This window comes from Clarias gariepinus, chromosome 14, assembly GCF_024256425.1.
Source record: "Clarias gariepinus isolate MV-2021 ecotype Netherlands chromosome 14, CGAR_prim_01v2, whole genome shotgun sequence".
NCBI lineage: Eukaryota > Metazoa > Chordata > Actinopteri > Siluriformes > Clariidae > Clarias > Clarias gariepinus.
In genome coordinates this window covers 4,394,466-4,420,318 of record NC_071113.1, presented here as the reverse complement: position 1 = coordinate 4,420,318, position 25,853 = coordinate 4,394,466, and the positions used below count along the sequence as shown (strand labels likewise).

Sequence of the window (25,853 nt, the reverse complement as noted above, 5' to 3'; positions counted from 1 at the left end):
AGGCCCATACCCCGCCCTGTTCAGACGAGCTAGGTAGCTTTTTCGAACAACTATAATGCTTTGTAACTGGAGATGTGAACAGCCTCGTGAAAAGGGAGCAAGTTTTGAGACGCTCTGTAAGCAGCATGCTCCATGTTGGCTGACTGTCTGAGGTACTCCATGGAAACCACGGGAGCTGCTTGGTGAGGCACAGCATGAAAACATGGGATGCACGAGCTACCTGAAGACTTGGGAGACAAGCCACGCAAGGCAGGATTGCCTCCTACATTTGACACCCTGACAGCAGCTTCGATCTGTTTGAATCATTTGGTAAGTGCTATTTGTTGTGAGTTGTAGTTACAGGTGGAGCATTAAAGCATGGGAGCCTAAAGCTGTTTAATTCCTTTCGGAAGAATGACATTACAAACCCCACAATAGGCTCCCTGGCAATGGTGGGCTTGGAAAGCATGCCTTTTGGTAGACTGGACTCAAAATCCCAAAGGGGCTTGTGAGGGGATATCAGAGTTAAGCTGTTGATTGAGACATTCCAAGGGAAAACAAGGAAAGCAGGCATGATCACGAAAAACAGCTGTGGTGAGGCTAACGATCCTTTAGCATAAGCCGGGCTGCAGAAGCTATCGAAACACTTTGATGAAGAGAGCTAGCGCATGAGCATTCCAGGAGAAATACCGCTGGAAGTGACCCATTTAGTGACCTTCAGGCAACTGTCAATGCAGAAGTCGAATCAAAAGCAGGTCCTGGCAGCGGTGGGATTCGAACCCACGCCTCCGAAGAGACTGGAGCCTTAATCCAGCGCCTTAGACTGCTCGGCCACGCTACCAACAGATGAAGGAAGCGACCATGGAAAATCACAAAATAAAGAGAGCGAACGTGCAAAGATTAGGCAATAATGGCTGCCCTTCGTTCATTACCAAAATTGGTTGAGCACGCTCTTGTTGATGACAAAAGAATCCATACCTACATGGGTTATGCACAGTGGATCGACTGTCAACTGCCTTAAATCTCATGTTGACATAGTTCAAACAGATGAACCTGGGAGCAAAAGGCGCATGACCAGTGCTACGTGTCTCCAGTCAGGCTCATGGACCTGTGTAAAAGCGCTGCTTGTAGGTCTTCTTGACGAAAAAGACACTGCAATAGCGTGAGGCATTCTAGGAACCGGCTAAAACACACAAGCGACAAAGGTGGGATTCGAACCCACGCGTGGAGAGCACAATGGATTAGCAGTCCATCGCCTTAACCTCTCGGCCACCTCGTCGAAAGCAATGAACATCCTCACACATTTTGTAACGGACAGCGGAATATCTTGAAGTTTTTTTTTTTTCTTATCAACTCCATGCATGTCTGAGAGCATGGCATCCAAGTTTCATCCCAGAGCCCACTGAATTTGAAGTGCTCGCATTAAACTCTTGGCCACCAAGTACAGCGCTTCCAGCGTTTAAGACAAATTCTGGAAAGATCATTTCTTTTCTTTTTTTTGAGCAAACTAGATGACTCATTCTCTCATTCAACATGTGTATGCCTTGTGGCATGTGGTGTGCTTTAACAGGAAGTGAATTGAGTGGATGCGGAGAGGCGCTGCAAACTTGACAGAGAAAAGGATCATTTCTTCGTCGAGCTGACCGTTTCCCAATCTTTGGTGGCGAAGTTTCCATTAGGCCCATACCCCGCCCTGTTCAGACGAGCTAGGTAGCTTTTTCGAACAACTATAATGCTTTGTAACTGGAGATGTGAACAGCCTCGTGAAAAGGGAGCAAGTTTTGAGACGCTCTGTAAGCAGCATGCTCCATGTTGGCTGACTGTCTGAGGTACTCCATGGAAACCACGGGAGCTGCTTGGTGAGGCACAGCATGAAAACATGGGACGCACGAGCTACCTGAAGACTTGGGAGACAAGCCACGCAAGGCAGGATTGCCTCCTACATTTGACACCCTGACAGCAGCTTCGATCTGTTTGAATCATTTGGTAAGTGCTATTTGTTGTGAGTTGTAGTTACAGGTGGAGCATTAAAGCATGGGAGCCTAGAGCTGTTTAAATCCTTTCGGAAGAATGACATTACAAACCCCACAATAGGCTCCCTGGCAATGGTGGGCTTGGAAAGCATGCCTTTTGGTAGACTGGACTCAAAATCCCAAAGGGGCTTGTGAGGGGATATCAGAGTTAAGCTGTTGATTGAGACATTCCAAGGAAAAACAAGGAAAGCAGGCATGATCACGAAAAACAGCTGTGGTGAGGCTAACGATCCTTTAGCATAAGCCGGGCTGCAGAAGCTATCGAAACACTTTGATGAAGAGAGCTAGCGCATGAGCATTCCAGGAGAAATACCGCTGGAAGTGACCCATTTAGTGACCTTCGGGCAACTGTCAATGCAGAAGTCGAATCAAAAGCAGGTCCTGGCAGCGGTGGGATTCGAACCCACGCCTCCGAAGAGACTGGAGCCTTAATCCAGCGCCTTAGACCGCTCGGTCACGCTACCAACAGATGAAGGAAGCGACCATGGAAAATCACAAAAGAAAGAGAGCGAACGTGCAAAGATTAGGCAATAATGGCTGCCCTTCGTTCATTACCAAAATTGGTTGAGCACGCTCTTGTTGATGACAAAAGAATCCATACCTACATGGGTTATGCACAGTGGATCGACTGTCAACTGCCTTAAATCTCATGTTGACATAGTTCAAACAGATGAACCTGGGAGCAAAAGGCGCATGACCAGTGCTACGTGTCTCCAGTCAGGCTCATGGACCTGTGTAAAAGCGCTGCTTGTAGGTCTTCTTGACGAAAAAGACACTGCAATAGCGTGAGGCATTCTAGGAACTGGCTAAAACACACAAGCGACGAAGGTGGGATTCGAACCCACGCGTGCAGAGCACAATGGATTAGCAGTCCATCGCCTTAACCTCTCGGCCACCTCGTCGAAAGCAATGAACATCCTCACACATTTTGTAAGGGAAAGCGGAATATCTTGAAGTTTTTTTTTTTTCTTATCAACTCCATGCATGTCTGAGAGCATGGCATCCAAGTTTCATCCCAGAGCCCACTGAATTTGAAGTGCTCGCATTAAACTCTTGGCCACCAAGTACAGCGCTTCCAGCGTTTAAGACAAATTCTGGAAAGATCATTTCTTTTCTTTTTTTTGAGCAAACTAGATGACTCATTCTCTCATTCAACATGTGTATGCCTTGTGGCATGTGGTGTGCTTTAACAGGAAGTGAATTGAGTGGATGCGGAGAGGCGCTGCAAACTTGACAGAGAACAGGATCATTTCTTCGTCGAGCTGACCGTTTCCCAATCTTTGGTGGCGAAGTTTCGATTAGGCCTATACCCCGCCCTGTTCAGACGAGCTAGGTAGCTTTTTCGAACAACTATAATGCTTTGTATCTGGAGATGTGTACAGCCTCGTGAAAAGGGAGCAAGTTTTGAGACGCTCTGTAAGCAGCATGCTCCATGTTGGCTGACTGTCTGAGGTAATCCATGGAAACCACGGGAGCTGCTTGGTGAGGCACAGCATGAAAACATGGGATGCACGAGCTACCTTAAGACTTGGGAGACAAGCCACGCAAGGCAGGATTGCCTCCTACATTTGACACCCTGACAGCAGCTTCGATCTGTTTGAATCATTTGGTAAGTGCTATTTGTTGTGAGTTGTAGTTACAGGTGGAGCATTAAAGCATGGGAGCCTAAAGCTGTTTAAATCCTTTCGGAAGAATGACATTACAAACCCCACAATAGGCTCCCTGGCAATGGTGGGCTTGGAAAGCATGCCTTTTGGTAGACTGGACTCAAAATCCCAAAGGGGCTTGTGAGGGGATATCAGAGTTAAGCTGTTGATTGAGACATTCCAAGGGAAAACAAGGAAAGCAGGCATGATCACGAAAAACAGCTGTGGTGAGGCTAACGATCCTTTAGCATAAGCCGGGCTGCAGAAGCTATCGAAACACTTTGATGAAGAGAGCTAGCGCATGAGCATTCCAGGAGAAATACCGCTGGAAGTGACCCATTTAGTGACCTTCGGGCAACTGTCAATGCAGAAGTCGAATCAAAAGCAGGTCCTGGCAGCGGTGGGATTCGACCCACGCCTCCGAAGAGACTGGAGCCTTAATCCAGCGCCTTAGACCGCTCGGTCACGCTACCAACAGATGAAGGAAGCGACCATGGAAAATCACAAAAGAAAGAGAGCGAACGTGCAAAGATTAGGCAATAATGGCTGCCCTTCGTTCATTACCAAAATTGGTTGAGCACGCTCTTGTTGATGACAAAAGAATCCATACCTACATGGGTTATGCACAGTGGATCGACTGTCAACTGCCTTAAATCTCATGTTGACATAGTTCAAACAGATGAACCTGGGAGCAAAAGGCGCATGACCAGTGCTACGTGTCTCCAGTCAGGCTCATGGACCTGTGTAAAAGCGCTGCTTGTAGGTCTTCTTGACGAAAAAGACACTGCAATAGCGTGAGGCATTCTAGGAACCGGCTAAAACACACAAGCGACGAAGGTGGGATTCGAACCCACGCGTGCAGAGCACAATGGATTAGCAGTCCATCGCCTTAACCTCTCGGCCACCTCGTCGAAAGCAATGAACATCCTCACACATTTTGTAAGGGAAAGCGGAATATCTTGAAGTTTTTTTTTTTTCTTATCAACTCCATGCATGTCTGAGAGCATGGCATCCAAGTTTCATCCCAGAGCCCACTGAATTTGAAGTGCTCGCATTAAACTCTTGGCCACCAAGTACAGCGCTTCCAGCGTTTAAGACAAATTCTGGAAAGATCATTTCTTTTCTTTTTTTTGAGCAAACTAGATGACTCATTCTCTCATTCAACATGTGTATGCCTTGTGGCATGTGGTGTGCTTTAACAGGAAGTGAATTGAGTGGATGCGGAGAGGCGCTGCAAACTTGACAGAGAACAGGATCATTTCTTCGTCGAGCTGACCGTTTCCCAATCTTTGGTGGCGAAGTTTCGATTAGGCCTATACCCCGCCCTGTTCAGACGAGCTAGGTAGCTTTTTCGAACAACTATAATGCTTTGTATCTGGAGATGTGTACAGCCTCGTGAAAAGGGAGCAAGTTTTGAGACGCTCTGTAAGCAGCATGCTCCATGTTGGCTGACTGTCTGAGGTAATCCATGGAAACCACGGGAGCTGCTTGGTGAGGCACAGCATGAAAACATGGGATGCACGAGCTACCTTAAGACTTGGGAGACAAGCCACGCAAGGCAGGATTGCCTCCTACATTTGACACCCTGACAGCAGCTTCGATCTGTTTGAATCATTTGGTAAGTGCTATTTGTTGTGAGTTGTAGTTACAGGTGGAGCATTAAAGCATGGGAGCCTAAAGCTGTTTAAATCCTTTCGGAAGAATGACATTACAAACCCCACAATAGGCTCCCTGGCAATGGTGGGCTTGGAAAGCATGCCTTTTGGTAGACTGGACTCAAAATCCCAAAGGGGCTTGTGAGGGGATATCAGAGTTAAGCTGTTGATTGAGACATTCCAAGGGAAAACAAGGAAAGCAGGCATGATCACGAAAAACAGCTGTGGTGAGGCTAACGATCCTTTAGCATAAGCCGGGCTGCAGAAGCTATCGAAACACTTTGATGAAGAGAGCTAGCGCATGAGCATTCCAGGAGAAATACCGCTGGAAGTGACCCATTTAGTGACCTTCGGGCAACTGTCAATGCAGAAGTCGAATCAAAAGCAGGTCCTGGCAGCGGTGGGATTCGAACCCACGCCTCCGAAGAGACTGGAGCCTTAATCCAGCGCCTTAGACCGCTCGGTCACGCTACCAACAGATGAAGGAAGCGACCATGGAAAATCACAAAAGAAAGAGAGCGAACGTGCAAAGATTAGGCAATGATGGCTGCCCTTTGTTCATTACCAAAATTGGTTGAGCACGCTCTTGTTGATGACAAAAGAATCCATACCTACATGGGTTATGCACAGTGGATCGACTGTCAACTGCCTTAAATCTCATGTTGACATAGTTCAAACAGATGAACCTGGGAGCAAAAGGCGCATGACCAGTGCTACGTGTCTCCAGTCAGGCTCATGGACCTGTGTAAAAGCGCTGCTTGTAGGTCTTCTTGATGAAAAAGACACTGCAATAGCGTGAGGCATTCTAGGAACCGGCTAAAACACACAAGCGACGAAGGTGGGATTCGAACCCACGCGTGCAGAGCACGATGGATTAGCAGTCCATCGCCTTAACCTCTCGGCCACCTTGTCGAAAGCAATGAACATCCTCACACATTTTGTAAGGGAAAGCGGAATATCTTGAAGTTTTTTTTTTTTCTTATCAACTCCATGCATGTCTGAGAGCATGGCATCCAAGTTTCATCCCAGAGCCCACTGAATTTGAAGTGCTCGCATTAAACTCTTGGCCACCAAGTACAGCGCTTCCAGCGTTTAAGACAAATTCTGGAAAGATCATTTCTTTTCTTTTTTTTGAGCAAACTAGATGACTCATTCTCTCATTCAACATGTGTATGCCTTGTGGCATGTGGTGTGCTTTAACAGGAAGTGAATTGAGTGGATGCGGAGAGGCGCTGCAAACTTGACAGAGAACAGGATCATTTCTTCGTCGAGCTGACCGTTTCCCAATCTTTGGTGGCGAAGTTTCGATTAGGCCTATACCCCGCCCTGTTCAGACGAGCTAGGTAGCTTTTTCGAACAACTATAATGCTTTGTATCTGGACATGTGTACAGCCTCGTGAAAAGGGAGCAAGTTTTGAGACGCTCTGTAAGCAGCATGCTCCATGTTGGCTGACTGTCTGAGGTAATCCATGGAAACCACGGGAGCTGCTTGGTGAGGCACAGCATGAAAACATGGGATGCACGAGCTACCTTAAGACTTGGGAGACAAGCCACGCAAGGCAGGATTGCCTCCTACATTTGACACCCTGACAGCAGCTTCGATCTGTTTGAATCATTTGGTAAGTGCTATTTGTTGTGAGTTGTAGTTACAGGTGGAGCATTAAAGCATGGGAGCCTAAAGCTGTTTAAATCCTTTCGGAAGAATGACATTACAAACCCCACAATAGGCTCCCTGGCAATGGTGGGCTTGGAAAGCATGCCTTTTGGTAGACTGGACTCAAAATCCCAAAGGGGCTTGTGAGGGGATATCAGAGTTAAGCTGTTGATTGAGACATTCCAAGGGAAAACAAGGAAAGCAGGCATGATCACGAAAAACAGCTGTGGTGAGGCTAACGATCCTTTAGCATAAGCCGGGCTGCAGAAGCTATCGAAACACTTTGATGAAGAGAGCTAGCGCATGAGCATTCCAGGAGAAATACCGCTGGAAGTGACCCATTTAGTGACCTTCGGGCAACTGTCAATGCAGAAGTCGAATCAAAAGCAGGTCCTGGCAGCGGTGGGATTCGAACCCACGCCTCCGAAGAGACTGGAGCCTTAATCCAGCGCCTTAGACCGCTCGGTCACGCTACCAACAGATGAAGGAAGCGACCATGGAAAATCACAAAAGAAAGAGAGCGAACGTGCAAAGATTAGGCAATAATGGCTGCCCTTTGTTCATTACCAAAATTGGTTGAGCACGCTCTTGTTGATGACAAAAGAATCCATACCTACATGGGTTATGCACAGTGGATCGACTGTCAACTGCCTTAAATCTCATGTTGACATAGTTCAAACAGATGAACCTGGGAGCAAAAGGCGCATGACCAGTGCTACGTGTCTCCAGTCAGGCTCATGGACCTGTGTAAAAGCGCTGCTTGTAGGTCTTCTTGACGAAAAAGACACTGCAATAGCGTGAGGCATTCTAGGAACCGGCTAAAACACACAAGCGACAAAGGTGGGATTCGAACCCACGCGTGGAGAGCACAATGGATTAGCAGTCCATCGCCTTAACCTCTCGGCCACCTCGTCGAAAGCAATGAACATCCTCACACATTTTGTAACGGACAGCGGAATATCTTGAAGTTTTTTTTTTTTCTTATCAACTCCATGCATGTCTGAGAGCATGGCATCCAAGTTTCATCCCAGAGCCCACTGAATTTGAAGTGCTCGCATTAAACTCTTGGCCACCAAGTACAGCGCTTCCAGCGTTTAAGACAAATTCTGGAAAGATCATTTCTTTTCTTTTTTTTGAGCAAACTAGATGACTCATTCTCTCATTCAACATGTGTATGCCTTGTGGCATGTGGTGTGCTTTAACAGGAAGTGAATTGAGTGGATGCGGAGAGGCGCTGCAAACTTGACAGAGAAAAGGATCATTTCTTCGTCGAGCTGACCGTTTCCCAATCTTTGGTGGCGAAGTTTCCATTAGGCCCATACCCCGCCCTGTTCAGACGAGCTAGGTAGCTTTTTCGAACAACTATAATGCTTTGTAACTGGAGATGTGAACAGCCTCGTGAAAAGGGAGCAAGTTTTGAGACGCTCTGTAAGCAGCATGCTCCATGTTGGCTGACTGTCTGAGGTACTCCATGGAAACCACGGGAGCTGCTTGGTGAGGCACAGCATGAAAACATGGGACGCACGAGCTACCTGAAGACTTGGGAGACAAGCCACGCAAGGCAGGATTGCCTCCTACATTTGACACCCTGACAGCAGCTTCGATCTGTTTGAATCATTTGGTAAGTGCTATTTGTTGTGAGTTGTAGTTACAGGTGGAGCATTAAAGCATGGGAGCCTAGAGCTGTTTAAATCCTTTCGGAAGAATGACATTACAAACCCCACAATAGGCTCCCTGGCAATGGTGGGCTTGGAAAGCATGCCTTTTGGTAGACTGGACTCAAAATCCCAAAGGGGCTTGTGAGGGGATATCAGAGTTAAGCTGTTGATTGAGACATTCCAAGGGAAAACAAGGAAAGCAGGCATGATCACGAAAAACAGCTGTGGTGAGGCTAACGATCCTTTAGCATAAGCCGGGCTGCAGAAGCTATCGAAACACTTTGATGAAGAGAGCTAGCGCATGAGCATTCCAGGAGAAATACCGCTGGAAGTGACCCATTTAGTGACCTTCGGGCAACTGTCAATGCAGAAGTCGAATCAAAAGCAGGTCCTGGCAGCGGTGGGATTCGAACCCACGCCTCCGAAGAGACTGGAGCCTTAATCCAGCGCCTTAGACCGCTCGGTCACGCTACCAACAGATGAAGGAAGCGACCATGGAAAATCACAAAAGAAAGAGAGCGAACGTGCAAAGATTAGGCAATAATGGCTGCCCTTCGTTCATTACCAAAATTGGTTGAGCACGCTCTTGTTGATGACAAAAGAATCCATACCTACATGGGTTATGCACAGTGGATCGACTGTCAACTGCCTTAAATCTCATGTTGACATAGTTCAAACAGATGAACCTGGGAGCAAAAGGCGCATGACCAGTGCTACGTGTCTCCAGTCAGGCTCATGGACCTGTGTAAAAGCGCTGCTTGTAGGTCTTCTTGACGAAAAAGACACTGCAATAGCGTGAGGCATTCTAGGAACTGGCTAAAACACACAAGCGACGAAGGTGGGATTCGAACCCACGCGTGCAGAGCACAATGGATTAGCAGTCCATCGCCTTAACCTCTCGGCCACCTCGTCGAAAGCAATGAACATCCTCACACATTTTGTAAGGGAAAGCGGAATATCTTGAAGTTTTTTTTTTTTCTTATCAACTCCATGCATGTCTGAGAGCATGGCATCCAAGTTTCATCCCAGAGCCCACTGAATTTGAAGTGCTCGCATTAAACTCTTGGCCACCAAGTACAGCGCTTCCAGCGTTTAAGACAAATTCTGGAAAGATCATTTCTTTTCTTTTTTTTGAGCAAACTAGATGACTCATTCTCTCATTCAACATGTGTATGCCTTGTGGCATGTGGTGTGCTTTAACAGGAAGTGAATTGAGTGGATGCGGAGAGGCGCTGCAAACTTGACAGAGAACAGGATCATTTCTTCGTCGAGCTGACCGTTTCCCAATCTTTGGTGGCGAAGTTTCGATTAGGCCTATACCCCGCCCTGTTCAGACGAGCTAGGTAGCTTTTTCGAACAACTATAATGCTTTGTATCTGGAGATGTGTACAGCCTCGTGAAAAGGGAGCAAGTTTTGAGACGCTCTGTAAGCAGCATGCTCCATGTTGGCTGACTGTCTGAGGTAATCCATGGAAACCACGGGAGCTGCTTGGTGAGGCACAGCATGAAAACATGGGATGCACGAGCTACCTTAAGACTTGGGAGACAAGCCACGCAAGGCAGGATTGCCTCCTACATTTGACACCCTGACAGCAGCTTCGATCTGTTTGAATCATTTGGTAAGTGCTATTTGTTGTGAGTTGTAGTTACAGGTGGAGCATTAAAGCATGGGAGCCTAAAGCTGTTTAAATCCTTTCGGAAGAATGACATTACAAACCCCACAATAGGCTCCCTGGCAATGGTGGGCTTGGAAAGCATGCCTTTTGGTAGACTGGACTCAAAATCCCAAAGGGGCTTGTGAGGGGATATCAGAGTTAAGCTGTTGATTGAGACATTCCAAGGGAAAACAAGGAAAGCAGGCATGATCACGAAAAACAGCTGTGGTGAGGCTAACGATCCTTTAGCATAAGCCGGGCTGCAGAAGCTATCGAAACACTTTGATGAAGAGAGCTAGCGCATGAGCATTCCAGGAGAAATACCGCTGGAAGTGACCCATTTAGTGACCTTCGGGCAACTGTCAATGCAGAAGTCGAATCAAAAGCAGGTCCTGGCAGCGGTGGGATTCGACCCACGCCTCCGAAGAGACTGGAGCCTTAATCCAGCGCCTTAGACCGCTCGGTCACGCTACCAACAGATGAAGGAAGCGACCATGGAAAATCACAAAAGAAAGAGAGCGAACGTGCAAAGATTAGGCAATAATGGCTGCCCTTCGTTCATTACCAAAATTGGTTGAGCACGCTCTTGTTGATGACAAAAGAATCCATACCTACATGGGTTATGCACAGTGGATCGACTGTCAACTGCCTTAAATCTCATGTTGACATAGTTCAAACAGATGAACCTGGGAGCAAAAGGCGCATGACCAGTGCTACGTGTCTCCAGTCAGGCTCATGGACCTGTGTAAAAGCGCTGCTTGTAGGTCTTCTTGACGAAAAAGACACTGCAATAGCGTGAGGCATTCTAGGAACCGGCTAAAACACACAAGCGACGAAGGTGGGATTCGAACCCACGCGTGCAGAGCACAATGGATTAGCAGTCCATCGCCTTAACCTCTCGGCCACCTCGTCGAAAGCAATGAACATCCTCACACATTTTGTAAGGGAAAGCGGAATATCTTGAAGTTTTTTTTTTTTCTTATCAACTCCATGCATGTCTGAGAGCATGGCATCCAAGTTTCATCCCAGAGCCCACTGAATTTGAAGTGCTCGCATTAAACTCTTGGCCACCAAGTACAGCGCTTCCAGCGTTTAAGACAAATTCTGGAAAGATCATTTCTTTTCTTTTTTTTGAGCAAACTAGATGACTCATTCTCTCATTCAACATGTGTATGCCTTGTGGCATGTGGTGTGCTTTAACAGGAAGTGAATTGAGTGGATGCGGAGAGGCGCTGCAAACTTGACAGAGAACAGGATCATTTCTTCGTCGAGCTGACCGTTTCCCAATCTTTGGTGGCGAAGTTTCGATTAGGCCTATACCCCGCCCTGTTCAGACGAGCTAGGTAGCTTTTTCGAACAACTATAATGCTTTGTATCTGGAGATGTGTACAGCCTCGTGAAAAGGGAGCAAGTTTTGAGACGCTCTGTAAGCAGCATGCTCCATGTTGGCTGACTGTCTGAGGTAATCCATGGAAACCACGGGAGCTGCTTGGTGAGGCACAGCATGAAAACATGGGATGCACGAGCTACCTTAAGACTTGGGAGACAAGCCACGCAAGGCAGGATTGCCTCCTACATTTGACACCCTGACAGCAGCTTCGATCTGTTTGAATCATTTGGTAAGTGCTATTTGTTGTGAGTTGTAGTTACAGGTGGAGCATTAAAGCATGGGAGCCTAAAGCTGTTTAAATCCTTTCGGAAGAATGACATTACAAACCCCACAATAGGCTCCCTGGCAATGGTGGGCTTGGAAAGCATGCCTTTTGGTAGACTGGACTCAAAATCCCAAAGGGGCTTGTGAGGGGATATCAGAGTTAAGCTGTTGATTGAGACATTCCAAGGGAAAACAAGGAAAGCAGGCATGATCACGAAAAACAGCTGTGGTGAGGCTAACGATCCTTTAGCATAAGCCGGGCTGCAGAAGCTATCGAAACACTTTGATGAAGAGAGCTAGCGCATGAGCATTCCAGGAGAAATACCGCTGGAAGTGACCCATTTAGTGACCTTCGGGCAACTGTCAATGCAGAAGTCGAATCAAAAGCAGGTCCTGGCAGCGGTGGGATTCGAACCCACGCCTCCGAAGAGACTGGAGCCTTAATCCAGCGCCTTAGACCGCTCGGTCACGCTACCAACAGATGAAGGAAGCGACCATGGAAAATCACAAAAGAAAGAGAGCGAACGTGCAAAGATTAGGCAATAATGGCTGCCCTTTGTTCATTACCAAAATTGGTTGAGCACGCTCTTGTTGATGACAAAAGAATCCATACCTACATGGGTTATGCACAGTGGATCGACTGTCAACTGCCTTAAATCTCATGTTGACATAGTTCAAACAGATGAACCTGGGAGCAAAAGGCGCATGACCAGTGCTACGTGTCTCCAGTCAGGCTCATGGACCTGTGTAAAAGCGCTGCTTGTAGGTCTTCTTGACGAAAAAGACACTGCAATAGCGTGAGGCATTCTAGGAACCGGCTAAAACACACAAGCGACGAAGGTGGGATTCGAACCCACGCGTGCAGCGCACGATGGATTAGCAGTCCATCGCCTTAACCTCTCGGCCACCTCGTCGAAAGCAATGAACATCCTCACACATTTTGTAAGGGAAAGCGGAATATCTTGAAGTTTTTTTTTTTTCTTATCAACTCCATGCATGTCTGAGAGCATGGCATCCAAGTTTCATCCCAGAGCCCACTGAATTTGAAGTGCTCGCATTAAACTCTTGGCCACCAAGTACAGCGCTTCCAGCGTTTAAGACAAATTCTGGAAAGATCATTTCTTTTCTTTTTTTTGAGCAAACTAGATGACTCATTCTCTCATTCAACATGTGTATGCCTTGTGGCATGTGGTGTGCTTTAACAGGAAGTGAATTGAGTGGATGCGGAGAGGCGCTGCAAACTTGACAGAGAACAGGATCATTTCTTCGTCGAGCTGACCGTTTCCCAATCTTTGGTGGCGAAGTTTCGATTAGGCCTATACCCCGCCCTGTTCAGACGAGCTAGGTAGCTTTTTCGAACAACTATAATGCTTTGTATCTGGACATGTGTACAGCCTCGTGAAAAGGGAGCAAGTTTTGAGACGCTCTGTAAGCAGCATGCTCCATGTTGGCTGACTGTCTGAGGTAATCCATGGAAACCACGGGAGCTGCTTGGTGAGGCACAGCATGAAAACATGGGATGCACGAGCTACCTTAAGACTTGGGAGACAAGCCACGCAAGGCAGGATTGCCTCCTACATTTGACACCCTGACAGCAGCTTCGATCTGTTTGAATCATTTGGTAAGTGCTATTTGTTGTGAGTTGTAGTTACAGGTGGAGCATTAAAGCATGGGAGCCTAAAGCTGTTTAAATCCTTTCGGAAGAATGACATTACAAACCCCACAATAGGCTCCCTGGCAATGGTGGGCTTGGAAAGCATGCCTTTTGGTAGACTGGACTCAAAATCCCAAAGGGGCTTGTGAGGGGATATCAGAGTTAAGCTGTTGATTGAGACATTCCAAGGGAAAACAAGGAAAGCAGGCATGATCACGAAAAACAGCTGTGGTGAGGCTAACGATCCTTTAGCATAAGCCGGGCTGCAGAAGCTATCGAAACACTTTGATGAAGAGAGCTAGCGCATGAGCATTCCAGGAGAAATACCGCTGGAAGTGACCCATTTAGTGACCTTCGGGCAACTGTCAATGCAGAAGTCGAATCAAAAGCAGGTCCTGGCAGCGGTGGGATTCGAACCCACGCCTCCGAAGAGACTGGAGCCTTAATCCAGCGCCTTAGACCGCTCGGTCACGCTACCAACAGATGAAGGAAGCGACCATGGAAAATCACAAAAGAAAGAGAGCGAACGTGCAAAGATTAGGCAATAATGGCTGCCCTTTGTTCATTACCAAAATTGGTTGAGCACGCTCTTGTTGATGACAAAAGAATCCATACCTACATGGGTTATGCACAGTGGATCGACTGTCAACTGCCTTAAATCTCATGTTGACATAGTTCAAACAGATGAACCTGGGAGCAAAAGGCGCATGACCAGTGCTACGTGTCTCCAGTCAGGCTCATGGACCTGTGTAAAAGCGCTGCTTGTAGGTCTTCTTGACGAAAAAGACACTGCAATAGCGTGAGGCATTCTAGGAACCGGCTAAAACACACAAGCGACGAAGGTGGGATTCAAACCCACGCGTGCAGAGCACAATGGATTAGCAGTCCATCGCCTTAACCTCTCGGCCACCTCGTCGAAAGCAATGAACATCCTCACACATTTTGTAAGAGACAGCGGAATATCTTGAAGTTTTTTTTTTTTCCTTATCAACTCCATGCATGTCTGAGAGCATGGCATCCAAGTTTCATCCCAGAGCCCACTGAATTTGAAGTGCTCGCATTAAACTCTTGGCCACCAAGTACAGCGCTTCCAGCGTTTAAGACAAATTCTGGAAAGATCATTTCTTTTCTTTTTTTTGAGCAAACTAGATGACTCATTCTCTCATTCAACATGTGTATGCCTTGTGGCATGTGGTGTGCTTTAACAGGAAGTGAATTGAGTGGATGCGGAGAGGCGCTGCAAACTTGACAGAGAACAGGATCATTTCTTCGTCGAGCTGACCGTTTCCCAATCTTTGGTGGCGAAGTTTCCATTAGGCCCATACCCCGCCCTGTTCAGACGAGCTAGGTAGCTTTTTCGAACAACTATAATGCTTTGTAACTGGAGATGTGAACAGCCTCGTGAAAAGGGAGCAAGTTTTGAGACACTCTGTAAGCAGCATGCTCCATGTTGGCTGACTGTCTGAGGTACTCCATGGAAACCACGGGAGCTGCTTGGTGAGGCACAGCATGAAAACATGGGATGCACGAGCTACCTTAAGACTTGGGAGACAAGCCACGCAAGGCAGGATTGCCTCCTACATTTGACACCCTGACAGCAGCTTCGATCTGTTTGAATCATTTGGTAAGTGCTATTTGTTGTGAGTTGTAGTTACAGGTGGAGCATTAAAGCATGGGAGCCTAAAGCTGTTTAAATCCTTTCGGAAGAATGACATTACAAACCCCACAATAGGCTCCCTGGCAATGGTGGGCTTGGAAAGCATGCCTTTTGGTAGACTGGACTCAAAATCCCAAAGGGGCTTGTGAGGGGATATCAGAGTTAAGCTGTTGATTGAGACATTCCAAGGGAAAACAAGGAAAGCAGGCATGATCACGAAAAACAGCTGTGGTGAGGCTAACGATCCTTTAGCATAAGCCGGGCTGCAGAAGCTATCGAAACACTTTGATGAAGAGAGCTAGCGCATGAGCATTCCAGGAGAAATACCGCTGGAAGTGACCCATTTAGTGACCTTCGGGCAACTGTCAATGCAGAAGTCGAATCAAAAGCAGGTCCTGGCAGCGGTGGGATTCGAACCCACGCCTCCGAAGAGACTGGAGCCTTAATCCAGCGCCTTAGACCGCTCGGTCACGCTACCAACAGATGAAGGAAGCGACCATGGAAAATCACAAAAGAAAGAGAGCGAACGGGCAAAGATTAGGCAATAATGGCTGCCCTTCGTTCATTACCAAAATTGGTTGAGCACGCTCTTGTTGATGACAAAAGAATCCATACCTACATGGGTTATGCACAGTGGATCGACTGTCAACTGCCTTAAATCTCATGTTGACATAGTTCAAACAGATGAACCTGGGAGCAAAAGGCGCATGACCAGTGCTACGTGTCTCCAGTCAGGCTCATGGACCTGTGTAAAAGCGCTGCTTGTAGGTCTTCTTGACGAAAAAGACACTGCAATAGCGTGAGGCATTCTAGGAACCGGCTAAAACACACAAGCGACGAAGGTGGGATTCGAACCCACGCGTGCAGAGCACAATGGATTAGCAGTCCATCGCCTTAACCTCTCGGCCACCTCGTCGAAAGCAATGAACATCCTCACACATTTTGTAAGGGAAAGCGGAATATCTTGAAGTTTTTTTTTTTTCTTATCAACTCCATGCATGTCTGAGAGCATGGCATCCAAGTTTCATCCCAGAGCCCACTGAATTTGAAGTGCTCGCATTAAACTCTTGGCCACCAAGTACAGCGCTTCCAGCGTTTAAGACAAATTCTGGAAAGATCATTTCTTTTCTTTTTTTTGAGCAAACTAGATGACTCATTCTCTCATTCAACATGTGTATGCCTTGTGGCATGTGGTGTGCTTTAACAGGAAGTGAATTGAGTGGATGCGGAGAGGCGCTGCAAACTTGACAGAGAACAGGATCATTTCTTCGTCGAGCTGACCGTTTCCCAATCTTTGGTGGCGAAGTTTCGATTAGGCCTATACCCCGCCCTGTTCAGACGAGCTAGGTAGCTTTTTCGAACAACTATAATGCTTTGTATCTGGAGATGTGTACAGCCTCGTGAAAAGGGAGCAAGTTTTGAGACGCTCTGTAAGCAGCATGCTCCATGTTGGCTGACTGTCTGAGGTAATCCATGGAAACCACGGGAGCTGCTTGGTGAGGCACAGCATGAAAACATGGGATGCACGAGCTACCTTAAGACTTGGGAGACAAGCCACGCAAGGCAGGATTGCCTCCTACATTTGACACCCTGACAGCAGCTTCGATCTGTTTGAATCATTTGGTAAGTGCTATTTGTTGTGAGTTGTAGTTACAGGTGGAGCATTAAAGCATGGGAGCCTAAAGCTGTTTAAATCCTTTCGGAAGAATGACATTACAAACCCCACAATAGGCTCCCTGGCAATGGTGGGCTTGGAAAGCATGCCTTTTGGTAGACTGGACTCAAAATCCCAAAGGGGCTTGTGAGGGGATATCAGAGTTAAGCTGTTGATTGAGACATTCCAAGGGAAAACAAGGAAAGCAGGCATGATCACGAAAAACAGCTGTGGTGAGGCTAACGATCCTTTAGCATAAGCCGGGCTGCAGAAGCTATCGAAACACTTTGATGAAGAGAGCTAGCGCATGAGCATTCCAGGAGAAATACCGCTGGAAGTGACCCATTTAGTGACCTTCGGGCAACTGTCAATGCAGAAGTCGAATCAAAAGCAGGTCCTGGCAGCGGTGGGATTCGAACCCACGCCTCCGAAGAGACTGGAGCCTTAATCCAGCGCCTTAGACCGCTCGGTCACGCTACCAACAGATGAAGGAAGCGACCATGGAAAATCACAAAAGAAAGAGAGCGAACGTGCAAAGATTAGGCAATAATGGCTGCCCTTTGTTCATTACCAAAATTGGTTGAGCACGCTCTTGTTGATGACAAAAGAATCCATACCTACATGGGTTATGCACAGTGGATCGACTGTCAACTGCCTTAAATCTCATGTTGACATAGTTCAAACAGATGAACCTGGGAGCAAAAGGCGCATGACCAGTGCTACGTGTCTCCAGTCAGGCTCATGGACCTGTGTAAAAGCGCTGCTTGTAGGTCTTCTTGACGAAAAAGACACTGCAATAGCGTGAGGCATTCTAGGAACCGGCTAAAACACACAAGCGACGAAGGTGGGATTCGAACCCACGCGTGCAGAGCACGATGGATTAGCAGTCCATCGCCTTAACCTCTCGGCCACCTCGTCGAAAGCAATGAACATCCTCACACATTTTGTAAGGGAAAGCGGAATATCTTGAAGTTTTTTTTTTTTCTTATCAACTCCATGCATGTCTGAGAGCATGGCATCCAAGTTTCATCCGAGAGCCCACTGAATTTGAAGTGCTCGCATTAAACTCTTGGCCACCAAGTACAGCGCTTCCAGCGTTTAAGACAAATTCTGGAAAGATCATTTCTTTTCTTTTTTTTGAGCAAACTAGATGACTCATTCTCTCATTCAACATGTGTATGCCTTGTGGCATGTGGTGTGCTTTAACAGGAAGTGAATTGAGTGGATGCGGAGAGGCGCTGCAAACTTGACAGAGAACAGGATCATTTCTTCGTCGAGCTGACCGTTTCCCAATCTTTGGTGGCGAAGTTTCGATTAGGCCTATACCCCGCCCTGTTCAGACGAGCTAGGTAGCTTTTTCGAACAACTATAATGCTTTGTATCTGGACATGTGTACAGCCTCGTGAAAAGGGAGCAAGTTTTGAGACGCTCTGTAAGCAGCATGCTCCATGTTGGCTGACTGTCTGAGGTAATCCATGGAAACCACGGGAGCTGCTTGGTGAGGCACAGCATGAAAACATGGGATGCACGAGCTACCTTAAGACTTGGGAGACAAGCCACGCAAGGCAGGATTGCCTCCTACATTTGACACCCTGACAGCAGCTTCGATCTGTTTGAATCATTTGGTAAGTGCTATTTGTTGTGAGTTGTAGTTACAGGTGGAGCATTAAAGCATGGGAGCCTAAAGCTGTTTAAATCCTTTCGGAAGAATGACATTACAAACCCCACAATAGGCTCCCTGGCAATGGTGGGCTTGGAAAGCATGCCTTTTGGTAGACTGGACTCAAAATCCCAAAGGGGCTTGTGAGGGGATATCAGAGTTAAGCTGTTGATTGAGACATTCCAAGGGAAAACAAGGAAAGCAGGCATGATCACGAAAAACAGCTGTGGTGAGGCTAACGATCCTTTAGCATAAGCCGGGCTGCAGAAGCTATCGAAACACTTTGATGAAGAGAGCTAGCGCATGAGCATTCCAGGAGAAATACCGCTGGAAGTGACCCATTTAGTGACCTTCGGGCAACTGTCAATGCAGAAGTCGAATCAAAAGCAGGTCCTGGCAGCGGTGGGATTCGAACCCACGCCTCCGAAGAGACTGGAGCCTTAATCCAGCGCCTTAGACCGCTCGGTCACGCTACCAACAGATGAAGGAAGCGACCATGGAAAATCACAAAAGAAAGAGAGCGAACGTGCAAAGATTAGGCAATAATGGCTGCCCTTTGTTCATTACCAAAATTGGTTGAGCACGCTCTTGTTGATGACAAAAGAATCCATACCTACATGGGTTATGCACAGTGGATCGACTGTCAACTGCCTTAAATCTCATGTTGACATAGTTCAAACAGATGAACCTGGGAGCAAAAGGCGCATGACCAGTGCTACGTGTCTCCAGTCAGGCTCATGGACCTGTGTAAAAGCGCTGCTTGTAGGTCTTCTTGACGAAAAAGACACTGCAATAGCGTGAGGCATTCTAGGAACCGGCTAAAACACACAAGCGACGAAGGTGGGATTCGAACCCACGCGTGCAGAGCACGATGGATTAGCAGTCCATCGCCTTAACCTCTCGGCCACCTCGTCGAAAGCAATGAACATCCTCACACATTTTGTAAGGGAAAGCGGAATATCTTGAAGTTTTTTTTTTTTCTTATCAACTCCATGCATGTCTGAGAGCATGGCATCCAAGTTTCATCCCAGAGCCCACTGAATTTGAAGTGCTCGCATTAAACTCTTGGCCACCAAGTACAGCGCTTCCAGCGTTTAAGACAAATTCTGGAAAGATCATTTCTTTTCTTTTTTTTGAGCAAACTAGATGACTCATTCTCTCATTCAACATGTGTATGCCTTGTGGCATGTGGTGTGCTTTAACAGGAAGTGAATTGAGTGGATGCGGAGAGGCGCTGCAAACTTGACAGAGAACAGGATCATTTCTTCGTCGAGCTGACCGTTTCCCAATCTTTGGTGGCGAAGTTTCGATTAGGCCTATACCCCGCCCTGTTCAGACGAGCTAGGTAGCTTTTTCGAACAACTATAATGCTTTGTATCTGGAGATGTGTACAGCCTCGTGAAAAGGGAGCAAGTTTTGAGACGCTCTGTAAGCAGCATGCTCCATGTTGGCTGACTGTCTGAGGTAATCCATGGAAACCACGGGAGCTGCTTGGTGAGGCACAGCATGAAAACATGGGATGCACGAGCTACCTTAAGACTTGGGAGACAAGCCACGCAAGGCAGGATTGCCTCCTACATTTGACACCCTGACAGCAGCTTCGATCTGTTTGAATCATTTGGTAAGTGCTATTTGTTGTGAGTTGTAGTTACAGGTGGAGCATTAAAGCATGGGAGCCTAAAGCTGTTTAAATCCTTTCGGAAGAATGACATTACAAACCCCACAATAGGCTCCCTGGCAATGGTGGGCTTGGAAAGCATGCCTTTTGGTAGACTGGACTCAAAATCCCAAAGGGGCTTGTGAGGGGATATCAGAGTTAAGCTGTTGATTGAGACATTCCAAGGGAAAACAAGGAAAGCAGGCATGATCACGAAAAACAGCTGTGGTGAGGCTAACGATCCTTTAGCATAAGCCGGGCTGCAGAAGCTATCGAAACACTTTGATGAAGAGAGCTAGCGCATGAGCATTCCAGGAGAAATACCGCTGGAAGTGACCCATTTAGTGACCTTCGGGCAACTGTCAATGCAGAAGTCGAATCAAAAGCAGGTCCTGGCAGCGGTGGGATTCGAACCCACGCCTCCGAAGAGACTGGAGCCTTAATCCAGCGCCTTAGACCGCTCGGTCACGCTACCAACAGATGAAGGAAGCGACCATGGAAAATCACAAAAGAAAGAGAGCGAACGGGCAAAGATTAGGCAATAATGGCTGCCCTTCGTTCATTACCAAAATTGGTTGAGCACGCTCTTGTTGATGACAAAAGAATCCATACCTACATGGGTTATGCACAGTGAATCGACTGTCAACTGCCTTAAATCTCATGTTGACATAGTTCAAACAGATGAACCTGGGAGCAAAAGGCGCATGACCAGTGCTACGTGTCTCCAGTCAGGCTCATGGACCTGTGTAAAAGCGCTGCTTGTAGGTCTTCTTGACGAAAAAGACACTGCAATAGCGTGAGGCATTCTAGGAACCGGCTAAAACACACAAGCGACGAAGGTGGGATTCGAACCCACGCGTGCAGAGCACAATGGATTAGCAGTCCATCGCCTTAACCTCTCGGCCACCTCGTCGAAAGCAATGAACATCCTCACACATTTTGTAAGGGAAAGCGGAATATCTTGAAGTTTTTTTTTTTTCTTATCAACTCCATGCATGTCTGAGAGCATGGCATCCAAGTTTCATCCCAGAGCCCACTGAATTTGAAGTGCTCGCATTAAACTCTTGGCCACCAAGTACAGCGCTTCCAGCGTTTAAGACAAATTCTGGAAAGATCATTTCTTTTCTTTTTTTTGAGCAAACTAGATGACTCATTCTCTCATTCAACATGTGTATGCCTTGTGGCATGTGGTGTGCTTTAACAGGAAGTGAATTGAGTGGATGCGGAGAGGCGCTGCAAACTTGACAGAGAACAGGATCATTTCTTCGTCGAGCTGACCGTTTCCCAATCTTTGGTGGCGAAGTTTCGATTAGGCCTATACCCCGCCCTGTTCAGACGAGCTAGGTAGCTTTTTCGAACAACTATAATGCTTTGTATCTGGAGATGTGTACAGCCTCGTGAAAAGGGAGCAAGTTTTGAGACGCTCTGTAAGCAGCATGCTCCATGTTGGCTGACTGTCTGAGGTAATCCATGGAAACCACGGGAGCTGCTTGGTGAGGCACAGCATGAAAACATGGGATGCACGAGCTACCTTAAGACTTGGGAGACAAGCCACGCAAGGCAGGATTGCCTCCTACATTTGACACCCTGACAGCAGCTTCGATCTGTTTGAATCATTTGGTAAGTGCTATTTGTTGTGAGTTGTAGTTACAGGTGGAGCATTAAAGCATGGGAGCCTAAAGCTGTTTAAATCCTTTCGGAAGAATGACATTACAAACCCCACAATAGGCTCCCTGGCAATGGTGGGCTTGGAAAGCATGCCTTTTGGTAGACTGGACTCAAAATCCCAAAGGGGCTTGTGAGGGGATATCAGAGTTAAGCTGTTGATTGAGACATTCCAAGGGAAAACAAGGAAAGCAGGCATGATCACGAAAAACAGCTGTGGTGAGGCTAACGATCCTTTAGCATAAGCCGGGCTGCAGAAGCTATCGAAACACTTTGATGAAGAGAGCTAGCGCATGAGCATTCCAGGAGAAATACCGCTGGAAGTGACCCATTTAGTGACCTTCGGGCAACTGTCAATGCAGAAGTCGAATCAAAAGCAGGTCCTGGCAGCGGTGGGATTCGAACCCACGCCTCCGAAGAGACTGGAGCCTTAATCCAGCGCCTTAGACCGCTCGGTCACGCTACCAACAGATGAAGGAAGCGACCATGGAAAATCACAAAAGAAAGAGAGCGAACGTGCAAAGATTAGGCAATAATGGCTGCCCTTTGTTCATTACCAAAATTGGTTGAGCACGCTCTTGTTGATGACAAAAGAATCCATACCTACATGGGTTATGCACAGTGGATCGACTGTCAACTGCCTTAAATCTCATGTTGACATAGTTCAAACAGATGAACCTGGGAGCAAAAGGCGCATGACCAGTGCTACGTGTCTCCAGTCAGGCTCATGGACCTGTGTAAAAGCGCTGCTTGTAGGTCTTCTTGACGAAAAAGACACTGCAATAGCGTGAGGCATTCTAGGAACCGGCTAAAACACACAAGCGACGAAGGTGGGATTCGAACCCACGCGTGCAGAGCACGATGGATTAGCAGTCCATCGCCTTAACCTCTCGGCCACCTCGTCGAAAGCAATGAACATCCTCACACATTTTGTAAGGGAAAGCGGAATATCTTGAAGTTTTTTTTTTTTCTTATCAACTCCATGCATGTCTGAGAGCATGGCATCCAAGTTTCATCCCAGAGCCCACTGAATTTGAAGTGCTCGCATTAAACTCTTGGCCACCAAGTACAGCGCTTCCAGCGTTTAAGACAAATTCTGGAAAGATCATTTCTTTTCTTTTTTTTGAGCAAACTAGATGACTCATTCTCTCATTCAACATGTGTATGCCTTGTGGCATGTGGTGTGCTTTAACAGGAAGTGAATTGAGTGGATGCGGAGAGGCGCTGCAAACTTGACAGAGAACAGGATCATTTCTTCGTCGAGCTGACCGTTTCCCAATCTTTGGTGGCGAAGTTTCGATTAGGCCTATACCCCGCCCTGTTCAGACGAGCTAGGTAGCTTTTTCGAACAACTATAATGCTTTGTATCTGGACATGTGTACAGCCTCGTGAAAAGGGAGCAAGTTTTGAGACGCTCTGTAAGCAGCATGCTCCATGTTGGCTGACTGTCTGAGGTAATCCATGCAAACCACGGGAGCTGCTTGGTGAGGCACAGCATGAAAACATGGGATGCACGAGCTACCTTAAGACTTGGGAGACAAGCCACGCAAGGCAGGATTGCCTCCTACATTTGACACCCTGACAGCAGCTTCGATCTGTTTGAATCATTTGGTAAGTGCTATTTGTTGTGAGTTGTAGTTACAGGTGGAGCATTAAAGCATGGGAGCCTAAAGCTGTTTAAATCCTTTCGGAAGAATGACATTACAAACCCCACAATAGGCTCCCTGGCAATGGTGGGCTTGGAAAGCATGCCTTTTGGTAGACTGGACTCAAAATCCCAAAGGGGCTTGTGAGGGGATATCAGAGTTAAGCTGTTGATTGAGACATTCCAAGGGAAAACAAGGAAAGCAGGCATGATCACGAAAAACAGCTGTGGTGAGGCTAACGATCCTTTAGCATAAGCCGGGCTGCAGAAGCTATCGAAACACTTTGATGAAGAGAGCTAGCGCATGAGCATTCCAGGAGAAATACCGCTGGAAGTGACCCATTTAGTGACCTTCGGGCAACTGTCAATGCAGAAGTCGAATCAAAAGCAGGTCCTGGCAGCGGTGGGATTCGAACCCACGCCTCCGAAGAGACTGGAGCCTTAATCCAGCGCCTTAGACCGCTCGGTCACGCTACCAACAGATGAAGGAAGCGACCATGGAAAATCACAAAAGAAAGAGAGCGAACGTGCAAAGATTAGGCAATAATGGCTGCCCTTTGTTCATTACCAAAATTGGTTGAGCACGCTCTTGTTGATGACAAAAGAATCCATACCTACATGGGTTATGCACAGTGGATCGACTGTCAACTGCCTTAAATCTCATGTTGACATAGTTCAAACAGATGAACCTGGGAGCAAAAGGCGCATGACCAGTGCTACGTGTCTCCAGTCAGGCTCATGGACCTGTGTAAAAGCGCTGCTTGTAGGTCTTCTTGACGAAAAAGACACTGCAATAGCGTGAGGCATTCTAGGAACCGGCTAAAACACACAAGCGACGAAGGTGGGATTCAAACCCACGCGTGCAGAGCACAATGGATTAGCAGTCCATCGCCTTAACCTCTCGGCCACCTCGTCGAAAGCAATGAACATCCTCACACATTTTGTAAGAGACAGCGGAATATCTTGAAGTTTTTTTTTTTTCCTTATCAACTCCATGCATGTCTGAGAGCATGGCATCCAAGTTTCATCCCAGAGCCCACTGAATTTGAAGTGCTCGCATTAAACTCTTGGCCACCAAGTACAGCGCTTCCAGCGTTTAAGACAAATTCTGGAAAGATCATTTCTTTTCTTTTTTTTGAGCAAACAAGATGACTCATTCTCTCATTCAACATGTGTATGCCTTGTGGCATGTGGTGTGCTTTAACAGGAAGTGAATTGAGTGGATGCGGAGAGGCGCTGCAAACTTGACAGAGAACAGGATCATTTCTTCGTCAAGCTGACCGTTTCCCAATCTTTGGTGGCGAAGTTTCCATTAGGCCCATACCCCGCCCTGTTCAGACGAGCTAGGTAGCTTTTTCGAACAACTATAATGCTTTGTAACTGGAGATGTGAACAGCCTCGTGAAAAGGGAGCAAGTTTTGAGACACTCTGTAAGCAGCATGCTCCATGTTGGCTGACTGTCTGAGGTACTCCATGGAAACCACGGGAGCTGCTTGGTGAGGCACAGCATGAAAACATGGGACGCACGAGCTACCTGAAGACTTGGGAGACAAGCCACGCAAGGCAGGATTGCCTCCTACATTTGACACCCTGACAGCAGCTTCGATCTGTTTGAATCATTTGGTAAGTGCTATTTGTTGTGAGTTGTAGTTACAGGTGGAGCATTAAAGCATGGGAGCCTAGAGCTGTTTAAATCCTTTTGGAAGAATGACATTACAAACCCCACAATAGGCTCCCTGGCAATGGTGGGCTTGGAAAGCATGCCTTTTGGTAGACTGGACTCAAAATCCCAAAGGGGCTTGTGAGGGGATATCAGAGTTAAGCTGTTGATTGAGACATTCCAAGGGAGAACAAGGAAAGCAGGCATGACCACGAAAAACAGCTGTGGTGAGGCTAACGATCCTTTAGCATAAGCCGGGCTGCAGAAGCTATCGAAACACTTTGATGAAGAGAGCTAGCGCATGAGCATTCCAGGAGAAATACCGCTGGAAGTGACCCATTTAGTGATCTTCGGCCAACTGTCAATGCAGAAGTCGAATCAAAAGCAGGTCCTGGCAGCGGTGGGATTCGAACCCACGCCTCCGAAGAGACTGGAGCCTTAATCCAGCGCCTTAGACCGCTCGGCCACGCTACCAACAGATGAAGGAAGCGACCATGGAAAATCACAAAAGAAAGAGAGCGAACGTGCAAAGATTAGGCAATAATGGCTGCCCTTCGTTCATAACCAAAATTGGTTGAGCACGCTCTTGTTGATGACAAAAGAATCCATACCTACATGGGTTATGCACAGTGGATCGACTGTCAACTGCCTTAAATCTCATGTTGAC

General features: G+C 47.2%; 24 non-coding genes across 24 annotated transcripts; all 24 read right to left on the bottom strand.

Moving 5' to 3' along the window:
* Window positions 1-738: 738 nt before the first annotated feature.
* Window positions 739-820, bottom strand: trnal-aag (transfer RNA leucine (anticodon AAG)). Its single transcript has one exon. It is a non-coding gene; the product is annotated as a tRNA-Leu (tRNA).
* A 1,574-nt stretch (window positions 821-2,394) lies between these two features.
* On the bottom strand, window positions 2,395-2,476 carry trnal-aag (transfer RNA leucine (anticodon AAG)). Its single transcript has one exon. It is a non-coding gene; the product is annotated as a tRNA-Leu (tRNA).
* A 356-nt stretch (window positions 2,477-2,832) lies between these two features.
* trnas-gcu (transfer RNA serine (anticodon GCU)) lies at window positions 2,833-2,914 on the bottom strand. Its single transcript has one exon. It is a non-coding gene; the product is annotated as a tRNA-Ser (tRNA).
* Window positions 2,915-4,487: 1,573 nt separating this feature from the next.
* On the bottom strand, window positions 4,488-4,569 carry trnas-gcu (transfer RNA serine (anticodon GCU)). The gene has a single exon. It is a non-coding gene; the product is annotated as a tRNA-Ser (tRNA).
* A 1,136-nt stretch (window positions 4,570-5,705) lies between these two features.
* Window positions 5,706-5,787, bottom strand: trnal-aag (transfer RNA leucine (anticodon AAG)). The gene has a single exon. It is a non-coding gene; the product is annotated as a tRNA-Leu (tRNA).
* Window positions 5,788-7,361: 1,574 nt separating this feature from the next.
* On the bottom strand, window positions 7,362-7,443 carry trnal-aag (transfer RNA leucine (anticodon AAG)). Its single transcript has one exon. It is a non-coding gene; the product is annotated as a tRNA-Leu (tRNA).
* Window positions 7,444-9,017: 1,574 nt separating this feature from the next.
* trnal-aag (transfer RNA leucine (anticodon AAG)) lies at window positions 9,018-9,099 on the bottom strand. Its single transcript has one exon. It is a non-coding gene; the product is annotated as a tRNA-Leu (tRNA).
* Window positions 9,100-9,455: 356 nt separating this feature from the next.
* trnas-gcu (transfer RNA serine (anticodon GCU)) lies at window positions 9,456-9,537 on the bottom strand. Its single transcript has one exon. It is a non-coding gene; the product is annotated as a tRNA-Ser (tRNA).
* A 1,573-nt stretch (window positions 9,538-11,110) lies between these two features.
* On the bottom strand, window positions 11,111-11,192 carry trnas-gcu (transfer RNA serine (anticodon GCU)). The gene has a single exon. It is a non-coding gene; the product is annotated as a tRNA-Ser (tRNA).
* A 1,136-nt stretch (window positions 11,193-12,328) lies between these two features.
* Window positions 12,329-12,410, bottom strand: trnal-aag (transfer RNA leucine (anticodon AAG)). The gene has a single exon. It is a non-coding gene; the product is annotated as a tRNA-Leu (tRNA).
* Window positions 12,411-12,766: 356 nt separating this feature from the next.
* trnas-gcu (transfer RNA serine (anticodon GCU)) lies at window positions 12,767-12,848 on the bottom strand. Its single transcript has one exon. It is a non-coding gene; the product is annotated as a tRNA-Ser (tRNA).
* Window positions 12,849-13,984: 1,136 nt separating this feature from the next.
* trnal-aag (transfer RNA leucine (anticodon AAG)) lies at window positions 13,985-14,066 on the bottom strand. Its single transcript has one exon. It is a non-coding gene; the product is annotated as a tRNA-Leu (tRNA).
* Window positions 14,067-15,641: 1,575 nt separating this feature from the next.
* trnal-aag (transfer RNA leucine (anticodon AAG)) lies at window positions 15,642-15,723 on the bottom strand. Its single transcript has one exon. It is a non-coding gene; the product is annotated as a tRNA-Leu (tRNA).
* A 356-nt stretch (window positions 15,724-16,079) lies between these two features.
* Window positions 16,080-16,161, bottom strand: trnas-gcu (transfer RNA serine (anticodon GCU)). The gene has a single exon. It is a non-coding gene; the product is annotated as a tRNA-Ser (tRNA).
* A 1,136-nt stretch (window positions 16,162-17,297) lies between these two features.
* trnal-aag (transfer RNA leucine (anticodon AAG)) lies at window positions 17,298-17,379 on the bottom strand. The gene has a single exon. It is a non-coding gene; the product is annotated as a tRNA-Leu (tRNA).
* A 356-nt stretch (window positions 17,380-17,735) lies between these two features.
* Window positions 17,736-17,817, bottom strand: trnas-gcu (transfer RNA serine (anticodon GCU)). The gene has a single exon. It is a non-coding gene; the product is annotated as a tRNA-Ser (tRNA).
* A 1,136-nt stretch (window positions 17,818-18,953) lies between these two features.
* trnal-aag (transfer RNA leucine (anticodon AAG)) lies at window positions 18,954-19,035 on the bottom strand. The gene has a single exon. It is a non-coding gene; the product is annotated as a tRNA-Leu (tRNA).
* A 356-nt stretch (window positions 19,036-19,391) lies between these two features.
* On the bottom strand, window positions 19,392-19,473 carry trnas-gcu (transfer RNA serine (anticodon GCU)). The gene has a single exon. It is a non-coding gene; the product is annotated as a tRNA-Ser (tRNA).
* Window positions 19,474-20,609: 1,136 nt separating this feature from the next.
* On the bottom strand, window positions 20,610-20,691 carry trnal-aag (transfer RNA leucine (anticodon AAG)). The gene has a single exon. It is a non-coding gene; the product is annotated as a tRNA-Leu (tRNA).
* A 356-nt stretch (window positions 20,692-21,047) lies between these two features.
* On the bottom strand, window positions 21,048-21,129 carry trnas-gcu (transfer RNA serine (anticodon GCU)). The gene has a single exon. It is a non-coding gene; the product is annotated as a tRNA-Ser (tRNA).
* Window positions 21,130-22,265: 1,136 nt separating this feature from the next.
* On the bottom strand, window positions 22,266-22,347 carry trnal-aag (transfer RNA leucine (anticodon AAG)). The gene has a single exon. It is a non-coding gene; the product is annotated as a tRNA-Leu (tRNA).
* Window positions 22,348-22,703: 356 nt separating this feature from the next.
* On the bottom strand, window positions 22,704-22,785 carry trnas-gcu (transfer RNA serine (anticodon GCU)). The gene has a single exon. It is a non-coding gene; the product is annotated as a tRNA-Ser (tRNA).
* A 1,136-nt stretch (window positions 22,786-23,921) lies between these two features.
* trnal-aag (transfer RNA leucine (anticodon AAG)) lies at window positions 23,922-24,003 on the bottom strand. The gene has a single exon. It is a non-coding gene; the product is annotated as a tRNA-Leu (tRNA).
* A 1,575-nt stretch (window positions 24,004-25,578) lies between these two features.
* Window positions 25,579-25,660, bottom strand: trnal-aag (transfer RNA leucine (anticodon AAG)). The gene has a single exon. It is a non-coding gene; the product is annotated as a tRNA-Leu (tRNA).
* Window positions 25,661-25,853: the final 193 nt, after the last annotated feature.